This window comes from Hemiscyllium ocellatum, chromosome 2 (genome assembly GCF_020745735.1).
Source record: "Hemiscyllium ocellatum isolate sHemOce1 chromosome 2, sHemOce1.pat.X.cur, whole genome shotgun sequence".
Lineage (NCBI taxonomy): Eukaryota > Metazoa > Chordata > Chondrichthyes > Orectolobiformes > Hemiscylliidae > Hemiscyllium > Hemiscyllium ocellatum.
Genome location: NC_083402.1, coordinates 58620903 through 58644465, shown reverse-complemented (window position 1 = coordinate 58644465; position 23563 = coordinate 58620903). Strand labels below are relative to the sequence as shown.

At 41.1% G+C, this 23563-nt stretch overlaps 1 protein-coding gene across 2 annotated transcripts in view; it reads right to left on the bottom strand.

The window, feature by feature from the left end:
* The window catches only part of rgmb (repulsive guidance molecule BMP co-receptor b), a 184907-nt gene extending 166647 nt beyond the window's left edge, over positions 1-18260 (bottom strand). For both annotated transcript variants that reach the window (XM_060844358.1, XM_060844348.1), the window contains exon 1: positions 18058-18260. The gene's annotated coding sequence lies outside the window, so the exon portion shown is untranslated. The remainder of the gene's footprint in view (positions 1-18057) is intronic.
* Positions 18261-23563: the final 5303 nt, after the last annotated feature.

Genomic DNA, 23563 nt, shown 5'->3' with positions numbered 1-23563 from the left:
CCTGCTCCTCGGATGCTGCCTAACCTGCTATACTTTTCCAGCAGCACTCTGATCTAGTCTCTGATTTCCAGCATCTGTAGTCTTCACTTTTGCTTACCTTCATTGATCGGTGAACATATATACGGTTGTGGACAAATCACAAGTTACCTATAATTTACTTACTTAGGAAATCTCACAGAAATCAAATACTGAAACAATAATTTAAACTTTACTCAAACCCCTCAAGTAAGCAAATATAAGCCTGTGACTCAACTTAGCTACTACTCAATGTATGGTGAAATCTCATCAGGACTTCAATCAGCAATGATCTGTCACTTAAAGTTTCCAGGGTTTGGTCCTTGTGTGCGTGTTGTTCTTTGAAGTTCTGCAATTGAATTGTCCTGGTCTTGGATTCTTATAGTTTCATCTCTTTCAAGTTTGTGATGTGACATTATTGATAACTTTTAGATTCCTTCATCTCCAATACTGATTATACTTTAGGAGATGTTAAGTCTGCAGTTGATCTTTTCACCAAAAGCAACTTCTTTGTTCCTCGTCACATTCGGAGTTAGCTGTCTGTTGAAAACCTATTTTTTCTGTAATTAACCCTTTTACAGGGTGACGACCCCCCCCCCATCCAAGGTTTCAGTAACTACATACTACAGGCAACCTTCTGGAACCAGGGACCAGGAGGTTGCCAGGAAGGTAAATTTCCCATTGAAATGAATGGGTTCGCTCCTATCTGCAGTTTCCACGGTAGGTTGGGGAACATATCCCCCACGGGTATGGGTGGTGGTGGTGGGGCGGGGGGGGGGGGAATACTGTATTATGAAATATTACTTCTGCAGGCTGGTCTTAATTGCCTACTTGCCTCGAGCCAACAGACTATCAAGCAGTGTTTTCTCTTCTCTCAACACCAAACAAGCCATTTCCTGTGTTTCTGGAACTCCTTCCCAGGGATGGTTATTTCACATGTTGCTGTAACTCCTTTTAGAACAGTTTCTCATTGTTCCTTTCATCTCAAGAAACAGTTTATTACAAAAGTAGTTATTGCTGATTCTTTCAGCCATGTGCAACAGTTTATCTTTATTGATTTTTCCAATCCATGAACAGATATTAAAATTTTGAAATGCATATTGTCACAATACCCAGAAATCTCTGGGCCAGCACATCCTTCAGAATTGCAGTCTCATTTATATTATTTTTCAATATCCTTTTGACCAGAATACAGGGAACCACTGGCAAGCTGACTCGCTGAACACCATCACAGGAAAATCATTAAAATCGATATGAAAGATGTTATACCAAGGCATTTCAAAAAGTTCAAGGCAATCAGGAAGAATTAACATGGTTTTGTGAAGAGAAATTAGCTCAACCAGTTCATTAGAGCTCATTGAGGAAGTAGCATATGCTGTGCATAAAGGGGAACCAATGGCTATACTGGACACCAATTGCTGGAAGACCTTTCATAAGGTGCCACATCAAAGGTCACCACAGAAAATAGAAATTCACAATTTAAGAGGAAATATTTTGGAATGGGCAGAAGTTTGGCTAGCTAACAGGAAACAAAGTGTAGGCATGAGTGCGTCATTTTCTGTTTTGTAAGAAGTTACTAGTGATGTGCCACATGGATCTGAGCTAGGGTTTCAATGCTTTTATAATTGAAGGGATTGACAGTATGGTTGACAATTTGCTGTACAAAATATATGTAAGAAAGCAAGCTGTGAATAGGATATAAAGAGGCTACAGAAGGGATACCAATATAATAAAAACAACATTTTACGTTATGCAAAATCCACTTGTCAACCAATCTGTGCTCTCGTGTGAAAAATTCTTTTGCCTTTTACAATTTTTTTTGCATTGCATTGTGTATTTCTTCAGAATAGTTTAGATGAGTGCAAATCAAAAGTCCCAACAAAACATCTCTTTTCCTAAACAATGCTAAATTAAAGTTATTGTTTACTGTGAAGGGAATTGAATCAGAAGTTGCAAATTATGCTTCAGATATATAGGGCAATGTAGAGACCACAACTGAAATACTGTACTGAAATAGTATTGATTTTTTTATGAAAATGCACTGGACAGAATTCTGAGAAGAGTTACCAAACTAATACTTGAAATAGGCAGTTGTGTTACAAGGAAAGGTTGGACAAGCTAGGCTAGACTGTTGGAGTTTAAAAAAAAAGACAACTTGACTGAAACACAAGATCCTGAAGGGTCTTGACAGGAGGAACATGGAAAAGATGTTCCTTCTTATAGAAGAATTTATAACAAAAGATTACTGTTCAAAAATCAGCTGTAATCCATTTGAAACAGAAATGAAGCAACTTTTCTTTTCTCAGAGGGTCATAAATCACACAGCTCAACTGGTCAGCTCTGCACCTACTTTAAACCCAAAGAAAAGGTGTACGTAGTTGCTAGCATTTTTAAATTTGCAGTTTGCAGAAACACATTCAAAATAATGCTCTGCGCACAATGCACTGGGCACAAGGGGTAAGGGGGCAGTTAATTGGGCAGAACAGTGACAGCTTGGGATCCTCCAGTCTTACTGCCTAAGTCTACATTATGTAAATGTTAGAAAGGACTTCCATAAGCTTCCCCACCTCATTCCAATTGGGGCACTTAAATGGAACAACATCCACTTAAAGATCTATCCACTTATTCTGGCTTTCACCCAGCAGCTGAGGGAGTCAGGGAGGCGGGTGAAAATTCTCCAAGTGAAACAACCGAAAAGCAACCCTACCGGGATGGTCTGTGGAGACTAAGGGCCCCCTACCGAAAGGCACACAATGCCCTGTTGCAGAAAATGGCACTGAAGAGGAAATCCTTCTGGTAGCTGCACAGACAGGGATGACTAATCACCTTCCCCTGTAACTGATATCTCACAAACCCCCTCCCACTATTACTCACCTGTGGCCCAGTCCCATAGCAATCACAGGACTTGCGTTGGGTGCATTACTGAACAACACACTGCCAGGCAATGAAGTACAACACAAGTCCATATATGATAGCGGTACTTCCACCCCTTGTCCTTGATCCTGCAAAAATACCTTTTGTGCTAGTGAGGGCAGGAATAGGAGGATAGAGCAGATGAATGCATGGCTGAGGAGCTAGTGCATGGGAGAAGGATTCACATTTTTGGATCACTGGAATCTCTTTTGGGGTAGCAGTGACCTGTACAAGAAGGACAGATTGCACCTAAATTGGAAGGACAAAAAAGGTAACTAGGGAGAGAATAGGGCCCCTCAAAGATCAGCAAGGCGGCCTTTGTGTGGAGCCACAGAAAATGGGCGAGATATTAAATGAATATTTTGCATCAGTAATTACTGTGGAAAAGGATATGGAAGATACAGACTGTAGGGAAATAGATGATGACATCTTGCAAAATGTCCATAATACAGAGGAGGAAGTGCTGGATATCTTGAAATGGTTAAAAGTGGATAAATCTCCAGGACCTGATCAGGTGTACACGAGAACTCTGTGGGAAGCTAGAGAAGTGATTGCTGGGCCTCTTGCTGAGATATTTGAATCATCGATAGTCATAGGTGAGGTGCCGGAAGACTGGAGGTTGGCAAACGTGGTGCCACTGTTTAAGAAGGGCGGTAAAGACAAGCCAGGGAACTATAGACAGCGAGCCTGACCTCGGTGGTGGGCAAGTCGTTGGAGGGAATCCTGAGGGACAGGACGTACATGTACTTGGAAAGGCAAGGACTGATTCGGGATAGTCAACATGGCTTTGTGCATGGGAAATCATGTCTCACGAACTTGATTGAGTTTTTTGAAGAAGTAACAAAGAGGATTGATGAGGACAGAGCAGTAGATGTGATCTATATGGACTTCAATAAGGCATTTGACAAGGTTCCCCATGGGAGACTGATTAGCAAGGTTGGGTTTCATGGAATACTGGGAGAACTAGCCATTTGGATACAGAACTGGCTCAAAGGTAGAAAGACAGAGGGTGGTGGTGGAGAGTTGTTTTTCAGACTGGAGGCCTGTGACTACTAAAGTGCCACAAGGATCGGTGCTGGGCCCTCTATTTTTTTGTCATTTACATAAAAGATTTGGATGTGAGCATAAGAGGTACAGTTAGTAAGTTTGCAGATGACACCAAAATTGGAGGTGTAGTGGACAGCAAAGAGGGTTACCTCAGATTGCCTTCAACAGGATCTGAACCAGATGGGCTGAGAAGTGGCAGATGGAGTTTAATTCAGTAAATGCGAGGTGCTGCATTTTGGGAAAGCAAATCTTAGCAGGACTTACACACTCAATGGTAAGGTCCCTAGGGAGGGTTGCTGAACAAAGAGACCTTGGAGTGCAGGTTCATAGCTCCTTGAAAGTGGAGTCGCAGGTAGATAGGATAGTGAAGAAGGCGTTTGGTATGCTTTCTTTTATTGGTCAGAGTATTGAGCACAAGAGTTGAGAGGTCATGTTGCGGATGTACAGGACATTGGTTAGGCCACTGTTGGAATACTGCTTGCAATTCTGGTCTCCTTCCTATCGGAAAGATGTTGTGAAACTTGAAAGGATTCAGAAAAGATTTACAAGGATGTTGCCAGATTTGGAGAATCTGAGCTACAGGGAGAAGCTGAACAGGTTGGGGCTGTTTCCCTGGAGCGTCAGAGGCTGAGGGGTGACCTTAGAGAGGTTTACAAAATTATGAGGGGCATAGATAGGATAAATAGACAAAGTCTTTTCCCTGGGGTTGGGGAGTCCAGAACTAGAGGGCATAGGTTTAGGGTGAGAGGGGAAAGATATAAAAGAGACCTAAGGGGCAATGTTTTCACGCAGTGGGTGGTACTTAATATGGAATGAGCTGCCAGAGGATGTGGACGAGGCTGGTACAATTGCAACACTGAAGAGGCATTTGGATGGGTATATGAATAGGAAGGGTTTGGAGGGATATGGGCCGGGTGCTGGCAGGTGGGACTAGATTCGGTTGGGATATCTGGTCGGCATGGACGGGTTGGACCGAAGGGTCTGTTTCCATGCTGTACATCTCTATGACTCTATGACTCTGAATGATCTTTTGACCCTTAATATGGCAAGGTCTCCTGAAATGATGAAATACAGTGGCATTGCTGGGTCTCAACCCAGTGGGCAAGACCCCCATCGTCTACATTAAAACTCACCCATAAGTTTCAGACAGGAAAAATCATCAGTCTCAAATGATTTCCAGCTTTCCTTTTGCATTGCAGTACCTATGGTAAGTTAGCAAAAGAACAGAAATGCTTCCTCAAATTAATACCTCTTTCATGACTAAAGTCTTGTGGGGAAAATAACATTCCAAGTACCTTTTTGATGGTTTAACAAAGATATCTTCACAAAAAAAAAACTGACAGGAGCATCATGATAATCAACAGCTTTAAAAAAAACCTTTAAAAATAAGTTCAGTATCCCTCAAGGCAACAAGACAAAGACTGGTACTCCCTGTTGAAGATTAATCAATGTTTTAATTATCTTAATCTAGCAGCAAAATTACAGTCATAGAGACGTACATCACGGACACACACGTGGCAAAAGTAGTGGTTATTGTATGGTTTTCAATCCATCAGTACCTCCCACGAGCACAAATCTGGAGGAGGTCAGTTCAGTTTTAATATGCACTGTATATAATGTAAAGAAAATACTCTCCAGTGAGGAAATGAAGCAGCTTTGTGCACTTGCTGCTGAATGCATTACAGCTGCCTTCCAACCTGCACATTTAATGAGTTTCAAATTGCTAGTGAGGTCAAGTCAATCAATATTCATGAAAATACATCACATTTTCACAATGATGACTTAGAATTTCTAATTTCTCACCCACATTGAGCCAGTTTAATATTGTAAATCTAAAAATCAGTGGGAGACTTCATCAATTCAGCTGATCTCCACATGCAGCAGTCTTCAACTTTTATGTCGACCTTCAAAAATGTTTATTTGTGCTCATGAAAAGAAGGGAAGACCAGACGTTAAGCAGTACAATATTTTCACCTTAGAGAACAATGATAGCATTGCACTATATCTGACATGGTATGTACAAACAAGTAAAGCATCTTCTGTTCCATAACAGATCTTAACATCAACATCTAAAGAGCAAACATCCTGAATCACTGAATATTTTAATTTTCTACACCAGCTCACTATATCACTGTTGGTTTAGACCAAACATATATAACCTTTAAGATGTGGAAGGAAAACTTGTTGCATAATTCCAGCATTTTCTCCTCTCACATCAAGGGCAAATAAGGTCAACTGTTCTCATGACTGAAAACTGTTCCAGTATATCGGCCACAGCTTCCAGCCAGAAATTCTTCCGTCAGAATTTAAAATAAATCTTTCATAGGATGTGGTCATTGCTGACTAAGCCGACATTCTAATGGCCCTCAAGAAGGCGGTAGAGAGTTGCATTCTTGAACCAATGCAGTCTACTTCAACCAGGTCCACTCTATTATCAATGCACTTCCAGGATTTTGACCCAGAAACAGTGAAGCAACACCAATACATTTCCAAGTCAGGATGGTGCGAGACAAGGAGGGGAACTTGCAGGTGGTGGTATCACATTTATCTGCTGCCCTTGTCCTTTTCGAAGGTAGAGGTTGTGTGTTTGGAAGTTTTATCAAAGGAATTTTGTGGGTTACTGCAGTGCATCTGATAGATGGCGTACACAGCTGCAGCAATGTATCGGTGGTGAAAGGGATCATTGTTAAAGATGACGGATGTGGTGAAAATCAAATGGCCTGCTTCATTCTGGATGATCTTGAGCTTCTTGAGTATTGTTGCAGCTGTGCTCACCCAAGCAAGTGAATCACAGTCCTGGCTTGTGCCTTGTGCTTCCCCACCATCTACTGGGGATACAAGAGGGGAGTTACTGACTGCTTTATTCCCAGCTAATACCATTCAAATGCTGCCTTGATTTCGTGAGCAGTCAGTTTCACTTCCTTTTTCAGTTCAGCTCGTCTGTCTCCTCTTTTAATCTCAAAGTATACTGAAAGTAAATTGAAACTGTTTCACATCAAACACTCCCAGATCAGGTACAGCACAGGGTTAGATGGAGTAAAGCTGCCTCAAGATTTTTCTTGAATGTAAATTCCAATTTCTCCCAGGATCCATCACAAAACCACAGGGCACACAGACTGGCTGTGAGCCGATTCAACTTTACTTTTCTCCCTTATACTTGTCCCTTATTCTGAATGGTAAGTAAACTTGCATTCTTAACCTGCACAATAATGAATACGGATTAGATTACCTCTACTCGTTTGAACAAAAAGCAAAGCTTCCTTCACACTGTTCCCATCAAATGCTCAGAGAACATGGGGTTACATAGTCAGTAAAGATCCTCTATTATTTTAACCTAACAGTAAAGCTCACTCTACTCTTTTGAAGCAAAACTAAAGATACCTCTACATCTTTAAATTGAAACAAATACTCTTTATATACTGTCAACCATCAAACACTCCCACGACAGGGACAACACAGGGTCAGAAATAGAGTAAACTACCCTATTCTTTTTTAAACTGGAAACAAACTAAAAGTAAACTCCCTTGAGACTGCTGCCATCAAACACTCCCAGGACAGAGTTACAGAGCAAAGCTTCATCCGCTTCTTTTGAAACAGAAAATCAAAAAATAATAATGAAACAGCCCCTGCTGGGGCACTGTACCACAATAAAACACAATTTAACAGTTGAACTGAACCTTATGTAATGAAACAGAAACTTACTAAATTAAAATCACATTGCTGGGGCTGATGATACACCCTGCCCCTGCTGTGCCCACCTGTCTCAAAAAGTCTCAGGCCAGTAAGCGCCAGGTGCTTCCTCTGAGAATGAATGTAAACTGCGAAAGGAGGACAGACAGTCAGAAATGACAACTTCCATCTTGATCTGCTGCCTGGTCCTGTCAATGGTCACCGTGGCCAGGCCCAGGAACCGACCCATGCAAAGGCCTCCTTCTCATCCACACACTGGGTGCCCATAGATCAGGAGCATGGGGCTGGAGTGCAACCAAAACATAAGGAGCAATACCTTCAAAATACTAAAAATGGGCTGCAAACAGAAACAATGCACATATGAAAAATAGTTTGTCCCAGGCCACCAAAAAACTACATGTGGCCTGGTCTCTAGCGACCTTAATCTACCATTGCACGGGACTGCCATGTGCAGCACTCTCCACCCAAGAACCCCGATGGAACAGGGGCTCTCCAGTAAGGATCTCCCTCACCAGACGGCAAAATATCATGCCGAGGCGTGTCTGAACGACAGGCAAAGTTGGGGAAGTGGAGAGTGTGCAGGAGCAGCCCATACAGTAAACACCTTTGTACCACTCAAAAGGACATAGGGAAGACGTTTCAACTAAAACTATAATGAGCTGAGTGATCCTGGTGGAACCCAAACTTATTATTTAGTAAGTACACCATTCATCACTTTGCTGACGAGAGCAGACTACTGCAGCAATAATTAGCTGAGTTGGATCTGTTGAGGGGAAATTCTTGCAAACAATCCATGAACACTTGCCCCTCACTGTCCCTTACACTTGCCAGTGTGGATAATTAAGTCTCCCATTTTAACTACTCTAGAATGTTGACCTTTTTCTAATTTCCCTGAAGATTTATTTCTTTACATCCTTTCCACTAGTTGATGGTGTGTAAACTACAGAGTAATGTAATTGCGCACTTTTTATTCTCTAGCTCCTAGCCAAACTGACTCTGTCTTGAACTCTGAGACATCTGTCTTCTCCAGCACTGCAATATTCTCCTTAACAAATAAAGATATCCATCTTTTTTTCCTTCCATTTCTATATTTCTAGAACATCTTATGCCCAGAAATACTTAATACCCACGCTTGCCCTTCCTTGAGCCAGAACTCCGTCACAAGATCATAATTCCACATTGGAATCTGCAGCTGTATCTCCCCAACCTTATTTACTTTACTCCATGTATGTACATGCATGAATGTTAACTGTTTTGATCTTGCTTTCTTTCTCCCCTATTCGGACTTCATCTATTAACTTATTATTATCAATGTTAGTTTCAGCCCTGCTGAATTAGTTTAAACTTGCCAAAACAATCCACAATGAACTCAGCACCAGTTTTGTTCAGGTGAAACTTCTCTGGATTATACAGGTTGCCTCACACTCATTCTCAGTGTCCCAGGAATACAAAGCCCTCCCTCCAACCATGCAGACATCTGCCTTTTCCTCCCATTCTGTTCTCACTTGTACATGGGACTGGGAGCAATCTGGTGATTACTACATTTGTGGTCCTGCTTGCTAACTTTCTACCCAGCTCCCTAAATTCTGACTGTAGGACCACATCGTCCTTCCTTTCCAAATCATGGATACTGACATGGACCAAACCTCTGGCAGCCCACCCTCTCCCCAAAAGATATCCAATAACCACTCTGTGACTGCCTTTAACCTGGCATCAAAGAGTCAACATTCCATCCTGAATTAATGCTGATGGCACAGAAATGTCTGCTTGTTCACCTAACAAAACCCATATCACTGTTATTCCTCCTTTCTTCCCTCCTGTATGGTACAGGCCGCTTGCAGTACCAAAAGCTTGGTTCTGGCTGCACTTTCTTGAGGAATCCTCATCAGCTTCTAAAATAGAAAACCAATTTGTGAGCAGGACCTCAGGGGACTCCTGGAATACATAACTGATTCTCTGACTGTCTGGTAGTCTCATCCCATTCCTTCCTCCAGTCCCTTGAGCTGCAATGTGACCATCTCTCTCAGCACATTATCCATATAACTCTTAGCATTATGGATGCACCAGTGTCTCCAGCTGCTACTTGAGCTCAAATTTCTGCAGCTGGGAACAATTCCTGCACATAGTCATCATGGACACTGGTAGGGTCCATGACATATGCATATCAACTAACTTTCTTTACACTTTCATGTGGTAGGAGTGTCGCCAATGTTGCCCATCATCAATCACCTAGAACTGAGTGGCTTGTTAAGTCCCTTCAGAGTATATTTAAGCAATTTGTTGAGCTATGGATTCACATGTAGGCCAGACCAAGTGAGGAAGGGTGTTCGCAGAAGGACATTAGTGAACTTGATGAATTTTCACGACAATTTATGAAAGCTGATATGGTCACTACCACAGAAAGTTTTTTTGTTTTAGAAAATTTACATTACCATTACAACTCCACTTCCCTTTAATATTTGAACACACAGATGGAGCACTTCCTAAATCTGATCTCAAAACCTCAGATAGATGGCTAGCTGGAGGTCTTGGCTGAAGCATAGGTGGACGTTTCTGGTGTTATTCAGTTCAGCTTCAAACCAGATTTTGTTCTAAAAGCCAACCATTAGGTTTACATGCAACATTAATGTATGACATGATTCAAGGTTATTGACCATCAACCTGAATAGTTACAGTCATAGAGTCACTTTCTAATTAAACCAAACATCCAGCCTCTTCATATTCTGTGAAGCTGATGTTGTGAAATTTCTGCATGTTCCTCAGCAATGTGTCATGCCCCAACCATCTTCACCTGTTTCACCACTGATCTTCCCTTCATAAATGGTCAGAGATGGGAATGCTTGAAAATTGCTCAACATTCAGAACCCTTTAAAACTCCTCTGATACTGAAATAATCAGTGCCTGCATGCATCAGGACCTGCTGAACAGTTTCCTATTGGGTAACAAGTGACAGTAACATTTGTGCCAAGGCAACAACCACCACTAAGACAGAACATAACAACTGCCTTTGATATTCAATGGCAAACCATTGCCAAATCTCTGCTATCAACATCCCAGAGGTTTATGAGTAATGAGAATCCTAACTGAATCAGCCATATAAACAAGAACAGGTCATAAACTAGAAATTCCACAATAAGTAACCCAACTCGTGACTTCCCAAAGATTGTCTATGATATACAAGACCAGTCAGGAGTGTTAGGGAGGATTTGGAGGATTGGCTTAATGATAGAAGACATCAGGCGATTGTAGAAGGCTATTTGTATGACTGGATGCCAATGTCCAGTGGCATACCATGGGGATTAGTGCTGGCTTTGTTACTGATGTAGGTGAGAATGTGGGGAATGATAAGTAAGTTTGCAGATTAAGGACAAAAGGGTAACTAGGGAGAGAATAGGGCCCCTCAAAGATCAGCACGGCGGCCTTTGTGGGGATTCACAGAAAATGGGGGAGATACTAACCGAGTATTTTGCATCAGTATTTACTGTGGAAAAGGATATGGAAGATATAGACAGTAGGGAAATAGATGGTGACACATTGCAAAATGTCCAAATTACAGAGGAGTAAGTGCTGGAGGTCTTGAAATGCATAAAGGTGGATAAATCCCCAGGACCTGATCAGGTGTACACAAGACCTCGGTGGGAAGCTAGAGAAGTGATTGCTGGGCCTCTTGCTGAGATATTTGTATCATCGATGGTCATAGGTGAGATGCCGGAAGACTGGAAGTTGGCTAATGTGGTGGCACTGTTTAAGAAGGGTGGTAAGGACAAGCCAGGGAACTACAGACCAATGAGCGTGACGTAGTTGGTGAACAAGTTGTTGGAGGGAATCTTGAGGGACAGGATGTACGCGTATTTGGAAAGGCAAGGACAGATTAGGACTAGTCAACATGGCTTTGTGTGTGGGAAATCATGTCTCACAAATGTGATTGAGTTTTTTGAAGAAGTAACAAAGAGGATTGATGAGGGCAGAACGGTTGATGTGATCTATAAGGACTTCAGTAAGGCATTCCACAAGGTTCCCCTTAGGAGACTGATTAGCAAGGTTAGATCGCATGGAATACAGGGAGAACTAGTTATTTCGATACAGAACCAGCTCAAAGGTAGAAGACAGAGGGTGGTGGTAGAGGGTTGTTTTTCAGACTGGAGGCCTGTGACCAGTGGAGTGCTACAAGGATCGGTGCTAGGCCCTCTACTTTTTGTCATTTATATAAATGATTTGGATGCAAGCATAACAGGTACAGTTAGTAAGTTTGCAGATGACACCAAAATTGGAGGTTGTGGTGGACAGTGAAGAAGGTTAGAGCTGAAAATGTGTTGCTGGTTAAAGCACAGCAGGTCAGGCAGCATCCAAGGAACAGGAAATTCGACGTTTCGGGCCGGAGCCCTTCATCAGGAATGAAGGGCTCCGGCCCGAAACGTCGAATTTCCTGTTCCTTGGATGCTGCCTGACCTGCTGTGCTTTAACCAGCAACACATTTTCAGCTCTGATCTCCAGCATCTGCAGACCTCACTTTTTACACTTAGTGAAGAAGGTTACCTCAGATTATAATAGGATCTTGACCAGACGGGCCAATGGGCTGAAAAGTGGCAGATGAAGTTTAATTCAGATAAATGCGAGGTGCTGCATTTTGGGAAAGCAAATCTTAGCAGGACTTACACACTTAATGGAAAAGTCCTAGGGAGTGTTGCTGAACAAAGAGACCTTGCAGCACAGATTCATAACGCCTTGAAAGCAGAGTCTTGGGTAGATAGGATAGTGAAGAAGACGCTTGGTAAGCTTTCTTTTATTGGTCAGAGTATCGAGTACAGGAGTTGGGAGGTCATGTTGCGGCTGTACAGGACATTGGTTAGGCCACTGTTGGAATATTGTGTGCAATTCTGGTCTCCTTCCTATCAGAAAGATGTTGTGAAACTTGAAAAGGTTCAGAAAAGATTTACAAGGATGTTGCAAGAGTTGGAGGATTTAAGCTATAGGGAGAGGCTGAACAGGCTGGGGCTGCTTTCCCTGGAGCGTCGGAGGCTGAAGAGTGATGTTATAGAGGTTTACAAAATTGTGAGGTGCATGGACACAGTAAATAGACACAGTCTTTTCCCTGGGGTCGGGGAATCCAGAACTAGAGGGCATAGGTTTAGGGTGAGGGGGGAAAGATATAAAAGAGACCTAATGGGCAACCTTTTCACGCAGAGGGTGGTATGTGTATGGAATGCGCTGCCAGAGGAAGTGGTGGAGGCTGGTACAATTGCAACATTAAAGAGGCATTTGGATGGGTATATGAATAGGAAGAGTTTGGAACGATATGGGCCGGTTGCTGGCAGGTGGGACTAGATTGGGTTGGGATATCTGGTCGGCATGGACAGTTTGGACCGAAGGGTCTGTTTCCATGCTGTACATCTCTATAACTTTCGATGGCACAAAGATTGGTTAAGTGATTAATAGTGAGGAAGAATGAGGATATAGACAGATTGGTCAGATGGGCAGTTCAAAGGCAGATGTAATTTGATAAAGCTGGAAGATGAAAACCCTGAGAAGTGTGAGGTGATGCACTTTGGAAGAAGTAACAAGACAAGGGAGTAGTCAATGAATGGCAGGAAGCTCAGAGGAACGGGATCCCCAAAGGCAGAAGGACTGGTTAACAAGGCACACGGGACATATGTTTTAATCAACTACGCCAGAGATTGTAAGTTTTGTTGGATCAGTACAAAAGATTGGCGAGGCCACAGATGGAATAATGTGTGCAGTTTTGATCACCATATTGTTGGAAGGATGCACTGGTGCGGTCACAGAGGAGATTCACCACATGCTGTCTGGGATGGAGCATTTTAGCTACAAAGAGAAGGTGGAGTGGGTTGCGCTGTTTTCTTTGGAGCAGGAAAGTCTCAGGGTGCACTAAAATAAAACCAGGAACTGAGTGTGCCAGAAATCTAAAAAAAAACAGAAATTGCTGAAGGAGCTCAGCAAGTCTGGCAGCATCTGTGGAAAGAAAGCAGAATCAATATCTCAGTGTTTTGATGAAGGGTCACTGGACCCAAAACATTGAGTCTGAGGGGGGAACTGATTGAACTGTATAAGATTGCAATGGGCATGGACAGGATGAAGAGAAAGTAGCTGTTCTCCTCATTTGAAAGATCAATAACAAGAGGGGACATAATTTTAAGGTGAAGATCAGGAGGTTTAGAGAGGATCGGAGGAAAGTTCTTATTAACCAGTGAGTAGTGGGAACCTGGATTGCACTACCTAGGAGGGTAGTAGAGTTGGGAAGCTCACAACTTTTAAAAAGTACAGAGGTGAGGACTGGAAACGTTAAACATTCAAGACCAATTGCTGGAAAGCGGGATTAGCATAGATGGGTTAGCACAGACACAATGGACCAAAGGGCCTCTTCTGTAATGTATGACTCTATGACACCTCAGATGTCTTGCTGAGTGCATCTCCAACAACGCTCACATAGTTTCATACCATGAAGGCCACAGCAGTCCACTTGATCAGTATCCCTTAGACATCAGCAGCACACTGCAACAGCCTATACCATACACACAAAACACTGCAGTAAATCATCAAAGGTCCTTCAACAGCATCTCCCAAGCCTGTGATAATAGAAGTAAGACACCATTCATGTGAGTACCATCTACAAGCTCTCCTCTGTAGGTAATAACCTAACTTTTATTGGGAAGTCATGTTGCAGTTGTACAGGACATTGGTTTGGCCAGTTTTGGAATACTGTGTACATTTCTGGTTTCCCTCCTATCAGAAGGATGTTGTGAAATGTGAAAGGGTTCAAGTAAGGTTTACAAGGATGTTGCCAGGTTTGGAGGATTGGAGCTATAGGGAGAGGCTTAATATGTTGGGGATGGTTTCCCTGGAGTGCCAGATGACCTGATAGAGGTTTATAAAATCATGAGGGGTACGTATAAGTAAATAGACAAGTTTTTTTTCCTTGGGTGGGGGTGGGGTGGGGGAGTCAGAACTAGAGGGCATAGGTTTAGGGTGGGAGAGGGATCTAAGAGGCAACTTTTACACTCAGACTGTACTGAGTGTATGAAATGAGCTGCCAGAGGAAGTGGTGGAAGCCTGTACAATTACAACATTTAAAAGGCATCTGGATGGACATATAAGTAGGAAGAGTTTTGAGGGATATGGGCCAAATGCTGGCAAATGGGTCTACATTAGGTTAGGATACCTGGTTGGCATGGATTAGTTGGACCGAAGGGTCTGTTTCCATGCTGTACATCTCTATGACTCTAAAATGAACAAAAAGATACAAGAAATCTGCTCTAGTGAAAAGGGAATCAGTCAGATGATGCCCTACTGATCAGAAAAGTCACTGGTATCAGTATTTCAGTGTCTGAAAGAGTGCATGTATAATTAAGTGCTGTAACTCAACAGTAATTGACTAAACTGTCACAGTTTGTCTGAAAGACTGAATTCCAGTTAAAAACAGACCAGGACATCAAATCGGATAACATAGCCTTATTGGTCAGCCAAACAGAGAGTATTTGATTATGGAGATTGTGAAAAATCCTATCTGAGTAGACAATACGTGAAGCAAGATAAAGTGATGTTCCAATGCTGCTTTCAGTCAAAGACATTGTAACTGAAGAAACAGGAGCAGCAAACACTGGAGAGGCAGAATCTGTGATTGGAGAAGTAGCTCCACACAAATTCTATTTCATTCATGCCAACTATTCCTCCAATCAAACTCTGCATTATTTTTGAAGTCTTACCAAGATGCTTAAATAACAATTTTTGAAATAACTATTTGTCTCTCTCCACAAGTGCTTCCAAGCCTCTGAGTAATTCCAGCACTTGCTTTTTTTTATTTCAGATTTCAGCATATGCAGTCATTGCTTTTGTTATGCAAACTAATTGAATTTTCTAATTCTGGTTGTGACTTTGATCTTTTTGTGCGCACTATCTTCTTACCTTTAGACCACATTTGAGGTTTAATCAAGTGCTATGCTACCAGATCAGCAGTGATATTAGCCGCTCACTGACTTCATGCCAACAGAAAAGCCAATCTTGAGCTGCTCAGTCCTAGTCATTGCCCTCTTCCTTTCAGAGACACAGCACAAACCCAGAAGAGATAAAACACAAACAGATAGTGGGGATTGAATATACTTTCAAACTGTGGTGTTAATATTGGGGAAGACATTAAACATGAAATTAGATGCTCAAGCAATAAAGATACAGCTGTAGCTATGAGCGACTTTAATCTGCATATAGATTGGGCAAATCAAATCAGTAATTATCTGACAAAGGAGGAGTTACTAGAGTGTGTATAAAATGGATTTCTGGATCAATACGTTGAGGAACCAATTAAAGACCAGGCCATCCCAGACTGGATATTGTGTAACAAGAAAAGAGTAATCGACAATCTAGCTCTGCGAAGTGCCTTTAGGAAAAGCAAATACAATACAATAGAATTCTTTATTAAGATGGAGAGTGACATAATTAATTCTACAACTAAGATCTTGAATCTAAAAGGAAATTACAATGGCATGAGACGTGAGCTGGCGATGAGAAATTGTACCATTAACATTACTATAAAAGTTAATTAAAGAATTGATGGTAGATAAGTAATGGCAATCATTTAAGTCATCCATAGAGGAACTGCAACAATAGTTGCTTCCTGGCTAGCACTGAAATAAAATGAGAAAGTGACCTAAAAAATAGCTAAGAAGGGAAATTAGGGATAGTATTAAGTGTAAAAACAAAACAAGGGAGATTAGACATAGCATTAGCTGCAAAGCAGGGACATACAAATTAGTCAAAAAAAAAGCAGACCTGAAGATTGGGAGAAACTGATATTTTAAAGGAGGACAATGGGGTTGATCAAGAAGGGAAAAATAAAGTTCAGGAGTACATATGCAGAGAACATACAAATTAATGGCAAAACCTTCCAAGGATATATGAAGAGAAAAAGATTAGTGAAGACAAATGTAGGTCCCTTACAATCAAAGTAGGGCAAGTGCAATGAGGAACAAGAAGATGGCAGACCAATTAAATACTGTCTTCATAAAAAATGCCACAAATAAAATCCCAGAAATGTTGGAGAGCACAGGGTCTTGAAAGGGAGGAACTGAAGGAAATCAGTATCAGGAGAGAAATGGTGTTGGGGAAGTTGTTAGGCTGATAACACCCACAGTACTTGAAGATCAACATCCCAGACTACATAAAGAAGTCACCCTAGAAATCATGGGTGCACTGGTGGTCATCTTTCAAGATTCTATGGAGTTGGGAAAAGTTCCTATAGATTGAAGGGTAGCTGAAGAAGTAACCCCAAAATTTAGAAAAAAAGGAGGCAGAGAGGAAAAAGGAAATTGCAGACTGGTTTGCCTGATCTTGGCAGTAGGAGTTAATGCTAGAGTCCACAATAAAATATTTAGTAGCAAAGCACTTGGAAAATAGTGACAAGATTGGTCAGAGTCAGCATACATTTACAAAAGGAAAATCATGCTTGACAAAGCTTCTGAGTTTTTCGAGGATACAACTGGTAGGCTTGATAAGGGAAGTCGGTGGATGTGGTTTGTTGGACTTTGAGTAGGCTTTCAAGGTGGTCTCACATAAGAGACTGGAATGTAACATTAAAATGCATGGGATTGGGGGCAGCGTACTGATATGGATAAAGAACTGGTTGGTAGACAGGATGCAAAGAGTAAGAATAAACAAGTCATTTTCCAAGTAGCAGCTAGTGACTTGTGGGGTACTACACAAATTGAACACCAATTATTACCAATATCCATTAATAAGTTGCATGAGGAAACTAAATATATCTCCAACAAAAAACAGAAGTTGCTGGAAAAACTCAGCAGGTCTGCCAGCATCTTTGGAGAGAAATAAGAGTCAACATTTTAGGTCGAGTGACCTTTCCTCAAAGCCAATTTCTTCAAGTTTGCAGACAGCATAAAGCTGAGAGAGAGGGTAAACTTTGAGAATGGTGCAGATATGCTACCTTGCGATTTGGATAAATTGAGTAAATGGACAAATGAATAGCAAACAAAGTATAATGTGGATGCAAAACTTTGAAGGGGGCAAAAACATGTACCGGTATCGAGTTGGATGGTCTGCCATGCCTATATTAAATAGCGCAGCAGTCTCGGAGGGCTAAATGGCCTACAATTGCTCCTACTTTCTATGAGAGCGGAGCTACATTCACTGGGACGGGCTACTCGGAATTTAGATCATTTACCAAAACAATTCCCGGCAGCTCGGGGGCCTCTGTCGTTACCAGGATTCCGGCATCAGATGGAAAAGAGATTCCCTTGCTCAGCCTCGGACAGCAGCGAATAATCTCAGACAATGCCACAGTCCAAAGAGAGTTTTGTCCAATTTGAATCAATTTGGGATCACGCCATAAACCTACTGAAAGGTCAAACTGGATGAAATGGTACTCACTTGGCGGTCAGTAACGTTCACAACTCAGATCCAGGATCCCCATGAAAATAGATGAAGTTCGCAGCAATCTTTGCAGTGGTGATGGCGTGCTTCTTGTCCACTTTTACACTTCGGGAGTCCAGCAGATTTTTAAAGTTAAAAATAAACAAACCGCCTCTCACATCAAAGACTCAGCTCCATCTCGATAACACGACGGGCGCAGCCATGTTGTGATCTCTCAATGAGCTTGCGCAGCAGCGTTGACCTCTGGGATTTGTAGTTCTATAACTCACGGAATGAGGTGTCGCCTCCAGCGGCTGCCAAGTGGACTACAACTCCCAAACTGCAGCAGACAACGTTTCTGCACGCTGACAATATGCTACAATGCACATGTGTGCACGAGAGGATTGGAGTTAGAGCAGAGAATCATCTCCTTGCACTGTAGGAGTACAATACCACATTATAAACACCAATATGTTTTCGTTAATCATTATGCAGATACTGCAAAATCTGAAATGTTAAAAGATTCCATTCAACAGGCCAAGCAGAATCTGGTCAGAATCATCATTCAGCTGAAGTTACTTTCCATCAGAACTGGCTCATTCTCCCAGTTGGAGAGGAAGGCAAAAGTCAGGCCTACATTTTATTCTAGACGGGATGTATAGTGTGTGTGTGTGTGTGTCACTGGCTAGGCCAGCTGATTCCACTAGTGAATGTGGTAGTAAGCTCTCGATTTGAACTGCTGCGGTTCATATGATGTAGGACCACTCGTTGCTGTCAGGAAGGCAGTTTCAAGATTTTGACCCAACAACAGTGAAGGAACAGTGAGATAACTGATGATGCTGTCAGATTTGAACAGAAATGAATACGTAGTGGTATTCCCATGTATCTGTTGTCCTTGTCCTTTTGGTTGTTGAGCTCACCTATTTGGAAGGTCAAAGGAGCATTAGTGAGTTGCTGCAATAATCTTATAGACAGTACACATAGCAGCCAATATGTGTTGGTGGCACAGTGGTTAGCACTGCTGCACTCACAGTGCCAGAGACCCGGGTTCAATTCCCACCTCAGGCGACTGACTGTGTGGAGTTTGCATGTTCTCCCTGTGGGTGCTCTGTTCTCCCACAGTCTGCAGGTGTGCATGAATTGGCCATGCTAAATTGCCCGTAGTGTTAGATGTAGGGGAATGGGTCTGGGTGGGTGTGCTTTGGCAGAGCGGTGTGGACTTGTTGGGCCTAAGGGCCTGTTTCCACACTGTAAGTAATCCAATATTAGATGGGGTGTCATGAACAAGCTGCTTCGTCATGCAGTTTCTGACCAGGAATTGAACTGGACTAGTCCTGGAAGATCAGAGATGATGAATCATAAAGCAAGTATCTGATTTCCTGATAACATCCACAAAACACAAGCAAAACAAAAAAACAAGCAACTATAGGCCAGTTAGTTTAACAAGTGTTATTGAGAAAATGTTACAGTCTGTTATAAAGGATAATAGCAGAGTATTTAGAAGTACGTAATGTGAAAAAGCAGAGTCAGCACGGCTTCACCAAAGGGACAAATCTGCTAGAATTGTTTGATGAGGTAACAGGCAGTATAGAAGGGGATGCAGTTGAGATAATATATTTGAATTTGCAGAAGGTGATTGATAAAGTACCACACTTTAGGCGATTTAAAAAAGATAGGAGTCCATGGTATTGGAGGTTTTGGAATTTAACATAGTTAAGGATTGGCTAACTAACAGAAGACACAGAGTTGCGAAAGAGGGAGGCATTTTCGAGATAGCATACTGTACCTAATTGTGTGCCAGAGAGATCACGATTCTTGCAGAATATTTCAATGACCTGGATGAGGACATTGAATTTACTATAACCAAGTTCGTTCATGACATGAAAATACGTGGAAAGGCAAATGATGGGATGTCACAAAGAGACTGCAGAGGGATTAAACACAGGTTAAGTGAATGGGCGAAAAACTTGGCAGCTAGAATAAAAAACTTGGCAGGTGACAAAATGTGAGATTATGCACTTCAGCTGGAAGAAAAGAGGAGCTGAATATTATTTAAGCAGAGAAAGACTGCAGAAAACTGCATACATGAATCTGAAAGAGCTAGCATCCAAGTTCAGCAGATAATAGGGAAGGCAAAGAGAGGATGTTGACCTTTATTTCAAAGGGAATGGAATATAAAAGTATGGAGGTTTTGCTGAAATTACACAAGACACTTGTTAGACCACAGCTGGAATACTGTGAACAATATTTTTTCCCCTTATCTAAAGAAAAGCATACTGGCTTTGAAGGCAATACAGAGAAGATTCATTATGTTGATATCAGGCTTGGAGGGAATGTCTTGTGAAGAGAGGTTGAGTAAGTTGGGCCTGTATTCATTAGAAATTGGAAATATGAGAGATAACCTGAATGAAACATACCAGATTCTTAAGGAACGTGACAGAGTAAATGCAGAAATGGTGTTTCCGTTTGCAGGAGAATCTCAGATCAGACATCATTATCTCAGAATAAGGGGTTACACATTTAGGACATAAATGAACTTCTTTGTTCTATGAATCTGTGAAATTCTTTACCACAAAGGTTTTTTTTTCAGTTGGGCTATTAAGTATATTCAAGGCTGAGCTAGACAGAATTTTAATCAGTAAGGAAATCAAGAGTTACGAGGAAAAGGCAGGGAAGTGGAAGTTAGGATTATCAGATCAGCCAGAATCTCCTATGAATGGCCTACTTCTACTCCTATGTCTTATGCTCTTAAGGCAGAAGTCTAATGCAATATTCTCCATTTCCCCACAAAGCTAAGTAGGGATGAGGCAATACACGCTAGCCCAGCCAGAAATATCCATATTGCATGAGTGCATAAACTAAAAGGTTGTTGGATCCTCAGGCATCCAGGCAAGTGGTATTCCATCACACTCCTGACTTATACCTTGAAGTGACAACGGTAAGTGACTAGCTGCAGAATTCCTACCATTACCAAATTTGGATACATTATACTCTGCTTTTATCAAAGTCATTAATATAAATAGTAAATAATTGAAGCCTTGGGAAGATCTTCGTGGCAGTCCACTAGTTATGCCTTTCCAACTTTTATGCGACTCATTAATCTTGCCTTTCTGTTATATGTTAACCATTCCTGAATCCCTGTTCATACATTACTCCCAAAACTATGAACTCATATCTTTCTCCTTTCGTAACCTTTATAAGACATCATATTGAATGCCTTCTGGAAATCCAAGTGCACTACATCTACCAATTCCCCTTTATCGACTCCACTTGTTTTATCCTAAAAGGACAATAGCAAATTTGTCAAATCTGACTTCCCTTTCACAAAACAATGCTGACTCAACTAGATTGAATTAAGCTTTTTGTAAATGTCTTACTATTTCTTCCTTAATAATGGACAGCAGAATTTTCCCAATAAATCTTATTAAGCTAACTGGCTGATAGATTCTTGCTTTCTATTTCCTTTGCTTCTTAAGCAGGAGGGGTCATGTTAGTGGTTTCTCAATCCACAGGAACCCTGCCAAAATCCAGTAAGTTCTGGCATATTTCAACCAATGTATCCACTCTCCCTGCAGTCAAGTTTAAAACCCTAGGATATAGGCCGACAGCTCTTGACTATTTGTCTGTCTTCAGATCCATTAATTTGTTAAATACGTTGTTCCTCATAATACTGTTGCAAGACCCCTCCTCACATTAGTATCTTGCTTCTCTGATATTTTTGGAACATTTATAGTGTCATCCACCGTCATGGCCAATGTGCAATATCAAGTCTGCATAGGACTGCTTGAAATGTCAGTGTACAAACTAAAATTTCTCCATTGCATTTTATGTCACAGGACAATGTTTCATTAAGTGCCCGATTGAGCTTTATCTCTCTGCTCTTTCCTGAGAACCTTTGGTACTTCTTGTCCTCAAATATTGAAAAAAGTATTTAATAAGTAATTATGGAGTTTATTGCACCATAGTTTATACTGAAGTTTTCCGTGTCTGAAAGTTCCTGTGTTAAAATAAAGTCTTCATTCTTTTGGCAATTATCTTAAAATTATGCTCCATTTTCTAACATAGTAGCTTGCAGAGTTTTTTTTATCTATTTACAGCTTTCACAAAATAATTACTGATGAGAAGAGCTATTTGGCCCATCTTCATTCACCTCTCTGCAAAGATCTTAATTTCCCCTACGACAAAATTGTTCTTTTCATGTACATCGTTTGCTGAACTTTGACATTTCTTTACATCACCCTTGAATTCCATCAGCTGGGCTGCAACCGGCTGCAAGTTTGACTAATTTTTCATTGAATTTCAGAATCAAATTCATTGATGGAGTTGAAAATAATTGTAGTCAGAAAATTGAGCCTTGAGACATTCTCATAGTGCTTTTCCCAACCCAAAATAACTCTTCCAACAAATACTCATTGTGTTCTACCCTTAGGCCAATTGTTTATGCATTCCCAAAATTTATCCCATATCTCCACTGCTTAGAATGAACTTAAAGCCTTTACAGTGAATTTTTGTCAAATGTTTTTAAATTCTGGTTCAGAACATTAAATGGAAACTTACATATAATTATTCCAATCAAGTGCATTGCATTTGTTATTGTAATGACAGATAAATGATTCATATTTGTATTAATATCATTCTTAGAGATTTGATTTCAAACTTGTGGCATATGGTAATTTTTGTGAAAGGTTTAAAAATTACAAAGCCAAAGAGTCTTTCCAGAACCATGAATATGTATGTGTCAGAGGGTAGCTGACTAAAAAACTCTGGTGTGTTAGTGAAAGACTGTGGGTTTACACCGGTGAGTGGGTGGTAAACATTGAAAGGCAGTAGCTTGCTTTTGATTTAAAATAACCAAGGATTGATTTTAACTTTGAAAACCCAGTTTTAATCTTTTAAGGCACTTTTGGAGGAGACATGACTGGGGTCAGAAGCAAATATAGTCTATTTCCTAAGAAGGAGAATACAGCAGTTCAGGAAGAGCTCTGTTCCACTGGTATAAAAGATTTGCTTATAATCTTCCAAACCAGAAATGTCTCATTCGAAATCAACATCTTATTATAAGAGTAAGAGCATCTAAGCTATCAGTGCTTTGAGTATTCCTGTGAGAGGACTTTACAATTCACAAGAGAGAGCTGGGGAGAAGCAGTTAAGTCAAACTTTGATCTAGAGATGTAATTTCTCTGGATTTAACTAATTGTAAAGTGATGTTGTTAGGAAATAAAAGAGACTTCATTCTGCTGTGAGTTTTAAGATCTTTCAAACTGTGGTCTATGGAAGGACAGACAAAAGGAAAAAGAAATGGATCAGCATTCTCGGTTGCAGCGTTAAATTAATGCAATAGTGAAGAAGGATATTAGTGCCGGTGAAGTGAAATGTTTATTGGTTGAGCTTAGAAACACCAAAGGACAGAAAATTATAGTGGTTGTTGTTTATTCATCCCACAACGATAATATTGGCAAAGGCATTAGACAAGAAATTAGAGAAGCAAGCAATAAAGATACATTTACAATTATGGTCGGTTTCA